Raw genomic sequence first — 16,911 nt, 5'->3', positions numbered from 1 at the left:
TACCTTCTGTCTCTGTTTTTTAACATCATCACCCGAGGACATATTTTCTTATTGATTTTTTGGAGAGAGAGAAACATCGATGTGAGAAACACCAATCGGTTGCATTCTATGCACACCCCGACTGTGGATTGAACCCACAACCTTTTGGTGCATAGGACGGTGCTCCAACCAACTGAGCCACCCAGCCAGGGCAATATCTTCTCTTCTTTTTGCTGTTTATTTCTACTCTTAAAAGTTTCTACTTATGTACCTGCCAAGAAAAAGTGTTCCTCAAATGTTATCTAGGATATAATGTCCTGAACTTGAGGAAACTGTTTTATTTAATTATAATTAATTTCTCTTTAGATGTTGACGTGTCCTTTAATGCTGACAAATGTATAATTTTAAACTTGTATAAATCTTGAAATGAAATTACAAACCTGTATGTAATATTTTTACATTACCAATTTCTGCCCAGCTCTAATGTCTTAAGGGCACTTTAACATGACCTAAATAATTAAAATCGGTCTTTTTTTTACAATCAACAAACTTTGTCTTACCAGGTAATAAACCACCAAAATAGAGTTAGTTAAAATGATTTCAAAAAGGAAGTAACAGAGATCCTTACATCTGACTCATCCTGCCTTTGCCTTGGTCATGACTCTGTCAGAAACTGTCAAAATGAAAGAGCCCTGGCCAGTTTGGCTCAGTGGTTAGAGCATTGGCCTGCGGTCCAGAGAGACCTGGGTTCGGTTCCCGCTAACGTACCTCTGTTGCAGTTTGTCCCCAGCCCTGGTGGGTCGTGCGGGTGGCAGCCACTCGATGTGTCCCTTTTGCGTCGATGATTATCCCCCCCCCCCCAGTCTATCTGAACAAAAATGGAAAAATGTCCTCGGGTGAGGATAAAAAAAAAAAATGAAGAAGGAAACAGGGTAGCTGACGTTCCAAGACTTGATCTAAGTTTCAGTTACCTAATCTGTAAAAAGTAATAGAAATAACATACACTTTATTGGATTGTTTGAGGATTCAATCAGAAAAAGAATGTTAAGTTCTTACTATACTATCAGGCATATACAGGAGTTAGCAAAAGTAGGTTTACAGTTGTTCATTTGGAAAAATCTATAATACAAGAATAAACTGTGTTTTGTGTGCTTACAACTATAACCATACTTTTGCCTACCCCTGTAGTTATAACTCAACAAATGTTGATTATTATTACTATTATTATAATTATTACTTGTTTTTCATTTATGACTGTCTGTCCACCCATTACAGAAATCAATGGCATCATGTTACCTAACTGTCAAGCAAGAAACCAAGATGACCATGACTGGTCACTGTCACTTGTTTGCACAATCAGCTTGTTGATAGACTAGAACACTAAATCTGGGCTTTCTCAGATGCCTTACTTCAGGCATGTCATAGTGACTTCAATTATTGTATGAGCTTTGTATCATAAAGAGTTTATTTAAATATATTTTTTTAATTTTTTTTTTCCTTTATTGATTTTAGAGAGAGAGAAAGGGAGAAGGAGAGAGAGAGATAGAAACATCGATGAGCAAGAACATTGATTGGTCACCTCCTGCATGCCCTCCACTGGGGATTTGGCCCACAACTTGGGCATGTGCCCCTACCGGCAGTTGAACCAGTGACCTCTTGGTGCATGGGTAGATGCTCAACCACAGAGCCACACTGGCCAGGCTATTTACATATTTTTGTTTATTTATTTGTTTGTTTTTCCTGAGCTGCACTGTTCATTTTGCTGCTTGAAACCTAAGTGACAGTGTGCCACTCTAATTGTGGGGTTTCATCTAAATCTTTACTACATGGCAGGTACAGATATATCCTACACATTTTTGGAGAATTGACATTTTGCAAAATGCAGCAAACATTTTAATTTATACACGAGAAAAGGAAGTGTTCAAAAGGGTATGAATTTCAAGTTATTGCAGGTTATTTGTGAGAGAATTACTGTAGGTAAAACATGTTTAAATTTAACCAAAAGTGCCCTGGCCAGTTTGGCTCAGCGGTTAGAGCATCGGCTTGCGGTCCAGAGAGACCCGGGTTCGGTTCCCGCTAAGGGCATGTACCTCGGTTGCAGTTTGGCCCTGGCCCTGGTTGGTCGTGTGGGTGGCAGCCACTCGATGTGTCCCTTTCACGTCGATGTTTCTCTCTCTCTCTCTCTCTCTTCCTCTCTCTCCCTCCCACTCTATCTGTGCAAAAAATGGAAAAATGTCCTCAGGTGAGGATAAAAAAAATAAAAAAATAAATAAAAAATAAATAAAAAATAAATAAAAAATAAATAAATAAATAAATAAATAAATAAATAAATAAATAAATTTAACCAAAAGCGTGTCAGTGTATTTAAAATCATGACAAAAATCTTCTCTCTGGTCATATTGCCCATGACGAATTACTATGATGTTGTATGTTTAGGGCAATATGTCAATACAGCATAAATCCCATGGCATTTTGTTTTTCTTCTGGAGATTAAAGCTGTTTTTCTTGGGATAAATGCAGCAGCAAAAAACAAACCCATTGATCAAAAGAAGCACTTCTGCCGTAATGCCAATAATTTTCAGGACACATCATCCGACAGTGGCTTTGCCTTTTCCAGTTCTTTTAAGAGTTACATCTCTGCACTGTTGCCTTAAGTATGTCTGTAAAAGCTTGTTCTCTGTTAAGCCAGTTTACTGACTACAACCTGGTTGAGAGGATTTAGTTGGTTGGTCCATTTATCTAGTGCAGTATGTTGGACACCACCCCTCTTCCAATGATCTAGTTCAAGGAGTTGGTTGACTTTATCAATTTGGCCATGAATAGTGTTATCCAATATGCACTGCACCAGCAAGCTCTCCACATCAGCTATATGTATGGTTAACTCCTTAGATATAAAAGGAATATGTATTCTTGTGTAAGGCTTAATTACTTTTAGGAGCACTTATGTTTTGATGTTTCTCAAAAGCTCTTCAGTGTGTTCCCTTATGAAAGGATCATCCATGATGTTGCTGTGATTTGTTTCCAGAATCTTTTCAAATTCAGTGATATTATTATACTGATAGGCTCTTACTGAAGTCATCATTGAATTTCTGTACTGTTTGGCCTCCTGTGAGTCAAATGGATTTATTCCCAATTTCATTAGCATATTTGCCAAGACCAAATATTTTAAGCAAGTGGCTCTTCTTGGACTTCCTGATTCATCATAATTCTTTCTTTCTTTTCTTTTTTTTTTTTGGTACGTACCCCTAGCAGGAACCGAACCCGGGACTCTCTGGTCCGCAGGCCGACGCTCCAACCGATGAGCTAAAATGGCTAGGGCTCATCATAATTATTGAAGTCTTCAAAAAAAAAAAAAAAAAAAATCAGTGTGTGACTTTTCAAATTCACCTTCTCTCAAGTGCATTTTACCACCACATTCTCTGATGACTCCCATGATCAGTGAATGAGGGATGGCAGACTTGAAGTGAAGTGATTGTTCATAGAGTGTTTTAAGTTTTTTGTTATTTTTCTGTGCTGTGTACATTTGAATTTCCAAAGCATATATTTCTAATAACTGTGTACGCCTTTTCAGGTCATCTTTTCTATCATCAGTCTGGCAGAACTGATGTAACTGACATAAAATTTTTTTAAGCTTTCCCTATTCCTCCCATTCTAAATACAATTTTCCAAGCTGTGTTTGTCTTAAGCCACAGTCCATCATGCTTAGCATCTTTTAGAGCTTCCAGTGTTGTTTCATAGAATTCCTGCAACAGATCCATCTGTTTTAAAAGTGAAGATAAAATCAACAATAGAATTAATGGATTTTCAGAATAATTTCTTGTGACTGCACTCAAATATAGGTTAATAGTTGTTTATATCTGTTCATCATTTCTGGAAAGTTCGTCAACTTGAAGTTAATTTTAATAATTTGTTTCAGTGCTTTAAAGTCCCATTCTTCCTTTTCACCTTCACGTTCCAAAACCTTCTGGAAACTGCTTAATGAGGCTTTAGGGCCATCTTCCTTTAACGCTTTGGAATTATAGTACTGATTTTCCAAATCCACATTCGGCTGGAAGTTACAATCTTCAGAGTATTCCAGGTCATAATCCTCCTCATCATCACACATGAAATCATCTTCCAAGTCAGACATCTTGGCCAGGAAGTTATTTAAATATTTTTAATTCCTTAAGTAAAATGGCTAGAATTAAAAACCTGTCCTTGAATATTATAAAATAATATAATGTCTGTTGTCCTTAACATACAAATAAGATAAGCTATCAGCAGGGGATGAGGTTTGGGTTATTTATCTAAGTACTTGTGAGATATTTTTAATGCTTTGTGGTATTGAATTTTTTATAAATATGAGATGTATTCTCAAAGCAACTAGCCAGAGTTATGGAGGCAGCAAACATTAATAGCAACATCACTGACAAAAAAAATAATTATGGCAGCAGATGTGGACATCACATCCATGAACCTTGAAATCAAGTTATCTATGTGATTTTCCTGGCTGTTCCTCAGGTCCTATTCCCATTTTTTACTCTATTTACTACAGGCACATCCTTGATTGTTCTTCATGGTTTCCTGCCTTATCCAATGCTCATTTCTTCATTGTCTCTTTTTAATCAATCAAGTCTTTCCTTTTCACCCCGTAGTTTTTCTTGCCTTTACAGCTTATTCATTACAAACCAGCATGTAAAAGCCCAGGTATTTACACGGACTGCAGCAAAGGAGATAATCAGATACTTTAGGAAACTTATCCTCACAGTAACAAAGGTAAATTGTTTCATCTTGTGATTTAATTCCCTCCCTTTGAGACATGTGTATTGGGCTTCTGTTTTATGTGTGCCCAGCAGTGTGCTAAGGGGCTGAGCTGGGTGAGGAGAGGCAAAGAGTGCAAAAAAAGAAATGAGCTGCAGTCTTCCTTTTTAAGAAACCTGCACTCGCTGGTGAAAAAGGACATGCATGCACTATAAAACAACAATCATTACAACTAACTTTTATGAAGGGCTTACTGTGTGCCAGTATACATACATATTATTTCTTTTAATTCTGTGTGTGGCTCTATATTATCAACTGCTCCAGGACAAATTGCTAAAAAACATTGTGGCTTAAAATAATGATAAATACATTCATTCATTCATTATCAGTTTCTATGGGTGAGGAATTTGATAGTGGCTTAGGTGAGTGGTTATAGCTTTGGGTATCTCATGAAGTTTCAGTCAAGATGTTGGCTAGGGCTATAGTCATCTGAAGGCTTGACTGAGGCTGGAGAATCTACTTCCACTGTGCCTCACACACGACTGTCAAATTGATACTGGCTTTTGTCAGGAGGCTTCAGTTCCTCTCCTTGTGGGCCTCCCCAGAGAACTGCTTAAGGGTCCTCATGACATACAGCACATGGTACCACATTCTTGGCAAAATATTGCCAGTCTTTTTTTTTAAACTCATCTTTACTGTTGAATGTATTACAGATGTCCCCCCTTTTTTCCCCATTAACCCCCTCCTCCCCAATCCCATCCCCCTCCAGCCTTCCCACACTATTGTCAGTTTCAATTGTTTATGCATATATGCATAGAAGTTTTTTGGTTTATTTCATCCCACCCTCCCTTCCCCCTTCCCTTTGAGGTTCATCAGTCTGACAACCAATTTGTACTTCTTAATTTCTTCATCTTTTTCACCCATCCTCCCAACCCCCACCCATCTGGCAAATAACAGGAAGTTCTCAGTATCTATGAGTCTGTTTCTGTTCTTCTTGCTCATTTTGTTTGTAGATTCAATTGTTGATATGCATTAATTGTCACTTTATTGTTCATATTTTTGTTCTTCTCCTTCCAGAAGACCCTTCAACATTTCATATAATACTGGTTTGGTGGTGAACTCTTTTAGCTTTTTCTTGTCTGGGAAACTATATGTCCATTGATTCTAAATAATTGCTTTGCAGGATAGAGTAATCTTGGTTGTAGGTCATTGCTTTTCATTACTTTGAGTATCTCTTGCCACTCCTTTCTGGCCTGCAGAGTTTCTTTTGAGAAATCAGCTGACAGTTTTATGGGAACTCCTTTGTAAGTTACAGACTGCTTTTCTCTTACTGCTTTTAAGATTCTTTGTATTTAACCTTTTGCATTTTGATGATGATGTGTCTTGGTGTGGACCTCTTTGGGTTCATCTTGTTTGGGACTCTGTGTGCTTCTTGGATTTGTATGTCTGTTTCCTTCATCAAGTTAGAGAACTTTTCTGTCAAATAGGTTTTCAATTTCTTGTTCTCTCTCCTCTGACACCCCTATAATGTGAATGTTGGCATGCTGGAAGTTGTCCCAGAGGTTCCTTACACTATCCTTATTTTTTTGGATTCTTTTTTCTTTTTGCTGTTCTGATTGCTTGTTTTGTGTGTTTTTTTGGGGGGGGGGTTTTTGCTTCCTTATATTCCAAATCGATAGTTTGCTTCTTGGCTTTACCTACTCTATTATTGATTCCCTGTAAATTATTTTTTATTTCAGTTAGTACATCCTTTGTTTCTGATTGGTCCTTTTTTTATGTTGTTGATGTTCTCACTAAGTTCCTTGGAGGTCTCCTTAAGTTCCTTGGAGGTCTCCTTAAGTTCCTTGAATGTCTCACCAAGTTCCTTGAGTAACCTTATAACCTGTTTTCTGAACTCTGCATCTGACTGATTGCTTATTTCCATTTTGTTTAATTCTTTTCCTGGAGTTGTGTTCTTTTGGGGCATGTTTCTTTGTCCCCTCATTTTGGCTGCTTCCCTGTGATTGTTTCTGAGTATTAGGTAGAGTTGCTATGTCTCCTAGGCTTCATAGGGTGGCCTATTGTCGTAGGTGTCCTGTAGGATCCAGTGGCACAGTCTCCCTGATTGCCCCAGCTGGGCCCTTGAGGTACATTCCTAGTGTGGACTATACACCCTTCTGTTGTAATTGAGTCTTAGTTGCTATTGGCACATCAGTGAGAGGGATTTACTCAGGTTGATCAGCTGCAAGGACTGGCTGTGCCCACTGCCCTCTGCCCTCTGACTACCTTGGAGGATCAGCTGTGTAGCGGCCCACCACACAGAACGAGATTTACTTAATCAGGGCTCTGGTACCCACCGAGTCCACTCCTTGAGTGTGTCACTTGTGGAGGTGGTTGGGTGGTGGTGTTTCGATGTGGTCTGGAGCTGTCCACTGGGTGTGCTGGCTCTGGGGCAACGTCAGCCAATGTTTGTGTTCTATCCGGGGCCACCCAGCTTAAGCTACAAAGTGATCTGCCGGTGGCTACTTCTTGTGCTGGGCTTGGAGGTGCCCAGGAAAAGCCAAGTTGTGAACCAAGGCTGGCTGCTCCTAGTGTTGGGCCTGGGGCCACTTAATGAGAAGTGTGGGACTCACTGAGAGCAGATACTGCTTGTTTGAGAGATTTTAGGAAATACTGAAGCAGGATCCAAGACAGGCCAATCCTATGGTAAAGCCTATGGAAACAGCTTGGGTGAGCCCAAAGGTTGGGTGGGGCAGGGCCTCAGGGAATCACCAGGATGGGGCAAACAGTGTGAGCCAGGGTGCTGGAGTCCCAGGTATGGTGGCCATTTGCTGCCTAAGAGAAGGACTCACCAAAGGAACATCAGCCTCCTCCAGCACATCTGTCCAGGAGAAAGCTGCCTCTTCAGTCCTCGTCCTGAGGCCAAACAGCTCATTTCTTCCCTGTATGTCTCTGGCACCCCTCAAGCTGCCTCCCCTCCAAGCTTACAAGGAGCACATCGCAGTAAGTTCTTGTGCGGGCCCTTTAAGAGGAACTGCCTGGGGCTCCAGCGGCCGCAGCCTCCCTCATCCTCAGTTCCCGCTGGTTTTCCAGCCCAAAGTTATGGGGTCTTCTCTTCCTGGCACTAGAACCCTGAGTGGGGCACCTGGTGTGGGACAGGGAACCCTCACTCCTCAGGGTGGACCTTCTCAGCAGAAGTGTCCTCTTGATTTTTATCTGCCACACGTGGGTGTGGGACCAGCTAGTCCACACCTCCGCCCCTCCTACCAGTCTCAATGCAACTGCTTCTGCTTCTTTAATTTCATAGTTGTAGGACTTACATTCTGTTCGATGTCAGGCAGTTTTGGATGATGGTTGTATTGTAGTTTAGTTGTAATTTCCATGTGGTTGTGGGAGGAGGCATGTACTGCGTTTACCTACACCACCATCTTGACCGGAAGTCTCTGCCTGTCATTTTTTATTATAACTGTTCTAGTAGGTTAGTATCTCATTGTAGTTTGTTTGTATTTCCCTAGTAACTAATGGTGTTGAACATCTCATATGCGTATTTACCATCTGTATATTTATTTTGGGTGTCTAAATCTTTTGTCCACTTTATAATTGGGTTGTTTGTTTTCTTATTATTCAATTTTAACAATTCTTTATATAGTCTAGAAACAAGTTCTTTATCAGATATGTGATTTGAAAATATTTTCTCTCCCAGTTGATAGTATAACTGTCCTTCCTACTCACACTTTCTGTATCACCATTTTCCTTGCGCAGTCACCATTTTATGTACAGTATGTTGTACTTATTAGTTTATTGTCTTCTGTCCCTGCAACTAGAAGTTAAGCTCCATCAGAGCAAGAATTTGGCTCTAAAAATGAATAAGAAATTTTTTCATTCTCTTAGCAGTGTCTCTTGAAGAAACAGATCTTACTTTAATGAAAACCAAGTTATTAAGTTTTGCTTTTGTGGATCTTGCTTTTGAGCCTAAGAAATCTTTGTTAAACCCAAGGTCACTAAGATTTTTCTTTGATAAAGTATATAGTTTTAGCCCTTACATTTAGGGCTATAATTTATTTCAAGTTAATTTTTATATATAAAATGAGGTTTTTAATTAGCTGTCAGCTTTTTATTTTTATTTTTTGTTGCTCCTCACACAAGGATAATTTTTCCATTGATTTTTTTTTTTTTTTTTTTTTTTTTTTTTTTTTTAGAGAGAGAGTGGAAGGGAAGGGGGCAGGGAGAGAGAGAAAAATAAATATCAATGTGAGAGAGACACATTGATTGGTTGCCTCTCACATGAGTCCCAACTGGTCCAGGGGTGAACCTGCAACCCAGGTATGTGCCCTTGACCTGGAATTGAACCCACGACCCTCTGGTGCTCAGGCTGATGCTCTAATCACTGAGCAATGCTGGCCAGGTTAGCTCAGTTTTTATTTAACAATATATTTTTTTGGAGACCTCCTCATATATAGAGATTCCATATTCATTTTTAGAGCCAAATTCTTGCTCTGATGGAGCTAAAATTCTAGTTGCAGGGACACAAGACAATAAACTAATAAGTACAACATACTGTACATAAAATGGTGATTGGACAAGGAAAATGGTGATGCAGAAAGTGTGAGTAGGAAGGACAGTTATAATATTAAATAGGATAGTTAGGGTGGGTATAAAGGGGTTCCTGGATCCAGTTCCAGTGTGTGTGTGTGTGTGTGTGTGTGTGTGTGTGTGTGTAGGGGTGTTCCCCACACCAGCAAGCAATTCTCAGGACACTAGCAGGGTGTCCAAAAATTCAACTCAATTCCAGCACCATATACCCAGAGACAGAATCAGATTCCACAGGTAAAGGCTCAGTTCCACAAGACCACTTTCCACTTCAGACAACAGTCACAATCCCGGGTGGTTATTTGTGCTTCTGACCTACTGGCTACAAATTGGAGCTTCCAGTGACCCCTTCCAATTCAGAATGCCAATCACAAGTTCAGTTTGATACCTGTACTATTGACTATAAATCAGAGGTTCTCAAGACCCCTCTTTCGGTTCAGTTAATTTCCTACAACAGCTCACACAACTCAAGAGAACCCATTTACTCACTAGATTACTGATTTATTACCAAGAATATTAAAGAATATGAATCAACAGCCAGATGAAGAGATATACAGGGTGAGGTCCTGAATGAAGGAGCTTTTGTCTTTGTGAAGCTTGGGGCCTAACATGGTGGCACACAGAGCATTCTGGTTCCCCAGTGTGGAAGCTCTCTGGAAAAGGACAAATGTGCTGTCCTTTTGGGTTTTTATGTAGCCCTGATTGACTAAATCATTGGCCACTAGTGATGAGTCAACCTTAAGCTCCACGCCCATCCCTTGAAATCAGGGGTAGGAGAGAACATTCCAATCCTCTTACCACCTAGTTGACTCCTACTGGCAACCAGCTCCCAACCTTGGTTGGAGTCCAAAATCACCTCCTTAACATAATAACAGATACCACTGTTGTTCTCATCAGGAAATTCCAAGGGGTTTGGGAGCTGTAAGCCAAGAACTGTGGGTGAAAACCATATATATCTGAGAAATATATTTGAGTCATCTGAATGACTATATTTCTTATAAATCACAATATTGCAACGGGTCTCATTGAGAAGTTGATATTTTAATAAAGACTGAAGGAGGTAAGAGAACAGGCTCTTGGTAGGGAGAACAAATGTACAAAAGCTCTGGAGAAGGGAACACTAGTTACAAAAATGTAAAGCAAGAAAGGACCTATCATGTTCTAGAAATGAGGTTAGAGAGGTAAGAGGTGTGTATGTTGTAGGTTGTTATGAGGACTAGGGCTTTTACTCTGAGATGGGAAGCTACTAGAGTTTGTAGGAGTGACTCAACCTGGTTTATACTGGAAAGGATCAGGTTGATTGCAGTTTTCAGAATAGACTGTAGGGACAAGGGTAGCAGCAGAAAGACCAGGTAGGAGGCTACTGCAATAATTCAGTAAGAAATGGTAGTAGTTTGGACCAGGGTGATAGCAGTGAGGTTAGCGAGAAATGGCTGGATTCTGGATACATTTTAAGGTAGTGCCAGCAGGCTTTGCTCATGGACTGGATGTGGGGTTGGGAGCAAGAGAAGGATTAAGGATAACTCCCAAGATTTAGGCTTGAGCATCTGGAAGAATGGAGTGTTTTTAATCCCTTTGCTAACATAATGCATTATCAGTTTAATCTTTTCCAGACTGGTAGTTGAAAGGTAGTATCAAATGTAATTTTCCCCCCGCGTTTTGATTGTGAAAATTGTCAAACATACAAAAGTTGAAACACTAGTACTCATTTCTTATTGACCTAATAAAAGTTATTAACTCAAATAATTTCATAAAATGGAATGCAGGTTTGTTTTGACCCAGTGGCTTAACCATGTCATCAAGAATCTAGGGAGTAGAGTAGGGGAGAGAGAGAGAGGGAATTGCTCCTTCATACAGTCTCTAAGAAAAACGAATAAACTTTCCATTTGCCCCAGCAAATGTCTCTTTATCTGGAATTGAACTATGCCCACTCCTAAAAACAGTTGTGTCCAAGGGATGCAATGTTGCCTAGTGTGTAGGTCTGGCCTACATGTCCCACTCCTAGAAGCAGGGGTGGAGTCAGAATCCCCAATGTACATGGGCTATGCATGGGGAAGGTGCCCACACCCAAGTAAAATTAGAATGGATACCAAGAGAAAAGGATCAACATCTTTCTCCCCATGCCTGCGTCCTAGAGTTTGCAATACGGCACCCTGCCTCCCCTGCAGGTACCTCCAATGCATGGCCTTTCACTTCTCTGGATGACTGCTCATTTCTTGTGATTGTCAATTTTTCTTTCTTTCTTTTTCATATATCCAGTAATTTTTATTGTACTAAATTTTAGGACTAATTTAAGTTTAAACTCTCTCTCTCTCTTTTTTTTTTTCATTTTTTCAAACTTTTAATCATCCTACCTGTTAATTCCCTTCCTGCAGTTTTCATCTTTTGCACTGCTATGCCTTCATTCCTCAAAGTACTCTAACACACAGCTGTAGGGTTATCATCTTTTATTCAAGTTTTGGGGTCTTGAAAAGGATTATAACACAGCACAAAACTCAAAATTGAACCCCAGATGTCAACATTATTATTTGAAATTTCTTTGACCACAACATCTTGGGGATGGTGGTGATTTTTAAATGCCTACAAATTGTTTTGATACTCCTCCCTTTAAAAGGTAGAGCCTCGTCTGGCTGGTGTGGCTCACTGGTTGAACGTTGACCCGTGCACCAAGAGGTTGTCAGTTTGATTCCCGGTCAGGACACATGCCCAGGTTGTGGGCTTGATCTCCAGTGTGGGGCCTGCAGGAGGCGGTCAGTCGATGTTCTCTCTCGATGTTTCTATCTCTCTCTCCTTCTCACTTCTTCTCTCTCTAAAAATCAATAAAGGAAAAATAAATAAATAAATACATACATAAAAAAATAAATACATAAATAAATGGTAGAGCCTAATTGTCCTCCCCTTAAATGTGGGCTGGGAGTTAGTGACTTGCTTTTAACAAATAATATGTGGCAGAAGTAAAGATATGTGACTTTTTTTTCCACTGAGGCATTTTATTTTCACATATGTATTACATCCCTAGAAGAGGAATCTCAGGATTTTCCCTGCTGTGTGTTTTTTCTTCTTCACCATCCAAGATGCCCACTTAGGTTGTTAGTACAATGAAACCAAACTGGTGGGATGGGATCAGGTTGTTCTGCCATTTTTCTAGATCTTTGAGGTGCACATCAAATCTAGGCTTGATTACTCCACACACGTTTGACCTGCCTATGACATTCACAATAATTCTCCCAGCTCTGTGATCATCAGTGATTTCAAATTAACCAATGTAACCATGCTTCATCATCACAGTTAGAAAATGGACAATGACTTTGGAGCATGGCCTAATAAGAACCTGGCATTTGCCTCTCTTTCAGCATTATTGATGCCCTTGAGAGCATCAGCCAGGATTCATGCACAACATCATGGCGGCATGGAAAGATGGCGGAAAGGGTCAGATGTGACTTCTGAGGCCAGGTCATAAAAAGCATAGACCTTCCACTTAGTTCTCTCTCTCTCTCTCTCTCTCTCTCTCATCACTTTGAGAGAAGCCAGCTGCCTTGTCATAAAGACACTCAAGCATCCCTGGGAGAGCCCCATGTGAAAAGGAACAGAGGCTTCCCACCTGTAGCCAGCATTGACTTGCCAACCATACAATATGCTATGTTAGAAGTATATCTTTGAGTCCCAGTTAAGACATCATATGACTATAATCCCAGCTGACATTTTTTTTTTATCCTCACTCAAGGACATTTTTCCATTTCTTGTTCAGATAGAGTGGGGGGGTGGGGAGGAGAAAGAGGAAGAGAGAGAGAAACATCGACCTGAAAGGGACACATCGAGTGGCTGCCACCCGCACGACCCAACCAGGGCCGGAGACAAACTGCAACCGAGGTACGTGCCCTTAGCGGGAACCAAACCCAGGTCTCTCTGGACCGCAGGTCGACGCACTAACCGCTGAGCCAAACCGGCCAGGGCCCCAGCTGACATCTTGATTGAAACCTTATGTGAGACCTTGAGCCAGCTGCTCCCAAATTCCTGACCCACAAAAACTGTGAGAGATAATAATGCTTGTTGTTTTAGGCCACCAAGTTATGGGGTAATTTGTTATGCAACTATAGAATAATAGTACAGGAACTCTCTCATAAGCCATTCTCTTCAGTTCTGTCTGCGACTACCTTGCATGGGTCCCTTCTCTTTTCTTTCATCTCTTTTTCTTTTTCCTTACCAGAGCTCCCCAAACCCAGTCTCTAGACAGAATGCTCAAAATTTCTGTATTTTATAATGCAGAGTAATTTAAGTTATCTTGGTCTAAACCTCTCCCATTTAGGCTAAGCCTAGGGGATCCCACTTTCTCTGACCAAACATGCTCATTGAGGTCTGAAACCTAGATATTCTGTCTTCCTTCTAGGCCAGCTGGTAGCAGGTCCACTCAGACAGCTGCCAGCTTTTAAAATAGTTATTCCTGCCCTCATAGGAGTATACATGAACAAAGTGCTGTAAGAGTGAAGAATAAGCAGCAGCACCTAAGCTGACTGGGGGAGCTCACAGAGGAGGGGACATTTGAGCTGAGTTTTGAAGGACAGTACTATCAGTATGAGCTCATTTGGTAGAGAAATGGAAGAAAGCCTTTTTTTTTTATCCTCACCAGAGGACATTTTTGCATTTATCTTCAGATAGAGCGGGAGGGAGAGAGAGAGGAAGAGAGAGAGAGAAACATCGATGTGAGAGAGACACATCAACTGGTTGCCACCCACACGACCCCAACTGGGCCGGGGACAAACTGCAACCGAGGTACCTGCCTTTAGCGGGAACCGAACCTGGGACTCTCTGGTCCACAGTCCAACACTCTAACCGCTGGGCCAAACTGGCCCGGGCAGAAAGTCATTTTTTTATGCAGAAGTAAGAGCAAGTACACAAGCTCTGAGGCGAAAAAAGGCATAATTCTGAGAACTATACTTATGTCAGGGTTGTGGGTAAGAATACCTGCTGGGGTGCTTGGAGGATATTGCGGGCTAGATCATATTAGTATTGTAAGCCACATGTATCACTTAGGAGAAAACAGGTAGCAATCCTGTAATTCAAGTGAGAACAATAATGAATTTAGTATCTCAAATAATAAGTCCATAGGTAGGGCTGCTCCCATGTTGGTTAACTTAGCAGCTTAATGATGTTATCAAGGACCCAAGTTTTTCCTGCATTTCTATTCTGTTATTCCCAGGCTTGTTCCCCCACCATAGCTGTAAGATGCTACAGCAGCTCCAGACATATCTTTAAAATTTTTTTCTGGAGGTAATAAAGGGGTCTTCTCTCTCTCTCTCTCGTAAACTTTTTATTGGCTTATACTCTCTTTAGGATAGAGAAAACCTTTCCTAGTCTTCTCGCCTCCTCTCATTCCTTCTAATAATTGACTTCCCTTTAGTATCATTGGCTAGAATTGCAACAAATGTCCAGGCTCAATATTTGGTGAGGGAATGGGCCACCATGATTGATTTAGACCAACCATAGTTTACTCCGTGGGGCTGGGGTTGTAGCCTAGCATTCTTGAAGCACATGACCGAGTATAGTATAGTTACTCAAATGAAATTGGGATTCTGGTAACAAGGTGGAAGAGAGATTGCTGGCTTTTGGGGTGGACACCCAGCAGAATCTGCCACACCGTGCCAATGAATTTGGACTATATCCCATTGGGATGGGGAACCACAGAAAGATTTTACAACGGAAGTAGTATGATTATATTTCACTTGTGTATCAGAATGGAGGGGTACTCAGGAGGGGCATGGGTCTGGAGGCAGGGTCAGAAGTTAGCAGGTTTCATCAGAAGATATTGGAGAGGATTTTAGACACAAATTAAGAACACTTAGTGACTAATTGGATAGAATGGTGAAGGGAACAAAAAGGAAGAGATCCTAGAATGCTTGCAAATTTCTGCTTGGGTGAATCATAGGGTATTTAATCAAAGTTGAGAATATGAACAGAGGAGGTTTGGGTAGATAAGTGAGAGTAAAGAGACAATGAGCTTGGTCTAGGACAATGAGGTGCCTTCAAGACAGGAAGAGAAATGAGTAAACTTGGAAGGGAGAGTGAAGATCACATTATTTAAACTCCTTTAGAGATTAGGGCAAGATGGAGTGTAGAATGAAGGAAAATTTATTAGAGAAATAAAGTCAGACAACTGACACCCAGTTTGGGACTGATTTGGCTGATTTTGCTGAGGGCTGGGTAGAGTCAAGAACTTCCTGAAAAAATTGCAAATATAATTGTAGACAAGGCTTTAAAAAGCAGTTAAAAATGTATTTTGAAATATAGACTTCTGTAATTTGTTTCAACATGTTGACTGACAGCAATTGAGATGGAGAAGTTGTCTCAACCCATTTAGGGTGGGGGGTGTGGCTCTGACTGGAAACCTCAGACCTCAGCCCTGTGAGCTGTTAATCAGATAAACATTGCAGGATTTTGTAAAGAATCGTGCTTTACAAATGCCTGAGGGCATGTGGACTCTTTGAAGGAAGTATTGTCCAAACCAGGCAGACCAAAAAAAAAAAAAGTATAAGGAGAAAGTGCTAAGATTAAAATATAGGTTTGTTTTCTGTTTTATAATAGTAACTATGAAATGTATATTAGATGTTTTAATGCACCTTCAAGTTCTAAGTTAATATACTTCATAAACCATATGAAATTAAGTACTGTTTAAAACATAAATAGAAATTCTATTTCCATTCATTTCTATTTCTACCCATTTGGTAGAAAACTGGAATTTGAAATACACATAGGTTAGACTTAGAACTGCATACAGTTGGCCCTCGTTTATCGCGGTTAATCAGTTCCAGACTGATTGAAAATGGATTTCGGCGAAGTAGGATTCTTTATTTATATACAGTCGACCCTCGCCACTTTGCACTTGGACTTTCGTGGCCTCACTCTACCGCAGTTCAGTTCAAAACCGCGATAGAGTGAGGCCACGAAAGTTGAAGCACAAAGAGGCGAGGGGTGACTGTAGTTGGAAGGAGGCAACTTCAGGGATTAAAAAAAAAAAATCCAAAACATTTGTTGAGTTTTTTCCATGTCCATCTTGTTCCAGGCACTGGAAGTGGGCTCTGGAATAATAAAAATACCTGGTATTTGTAAAATTTTGTGATTAACCTTAACTTTATGCAACTGTTTTACTCACTGTGATTTCTGGGGGTCCAGATAAAATATAATACTTGAAGAAGAATAGGGATTGAGGGACAGAGAATAACACTGAAACTGAGAATTGAGGAAGAAAGGCAAGTTAGGAAGCCAGTTAGGTTGGGAGGGTAATAGAAGGGGGAAAACAGTAGTTGATCCTTGAACAACATGGAGCATAAGGGTGCCAACCCTGTGTAGCTGAAAACTCACATATAACTTTTGACTGCCTCAAAACTTAACTACGAATAGCTGACTATTGACCAGCAGCCTTACAAATAACATAAACAGTCCCTTAACAGATTTTTGTATAGGTATTATATACTGTATTCTTTTAAAAATATTTTTTATTTTTTAAAAAATATTTTTATTAATTTATTTTTGTTACAGATGTTTCTCCTTTTCCCCCATTGACACCCTCCTCCCCATTCCTCCCACCCCATCCCCAGCTTTGTTGTCTATGTCCATTGGTTTTCCTTT

At 40.3% G+C, this 16,911-nt stretch overlaps 2 pseudogenes; both read right to left on the bottom strand.

Moving 5' to 3' along the window:
- Positions 1-2,659: 2,659 nt before the first annotated feature.
- Positions 2,660-4,108, bottom strand: LOC118632551 (annotated as a pseudogene).
- Positions 4,109-12,303: 8,195 nt separating this feature from the next.
- Positions 12,304-12,675, bottom strand: LOC118632708 (annotated as a pseudogene).
- Between the last annotated feature and the right edge of the window lie 4,236 nt (positions 12,676-16,911).

The sequence above is a fragment of the Molossus molossus genome, unplaced genomic scaffold (genome assembly GCF_014108415.1).
Source record: "Molossus molossus isolate mMolMol1 unplaced genomic scaffold, mMolMol1.p scaffold_m16_p_17, whole genome shotgun sequence".
In the NCBI taxonomy this organism is placed as follows: domain Eukaryota; kingdom Metazoa; phylum Chordata; class Mammalia; order Chiroptera; family Molossidae; genus Molossus; species Molossus molossus.
This window is presented reverse-complemented; position numbering and strand designations above follow the sequence as displayed.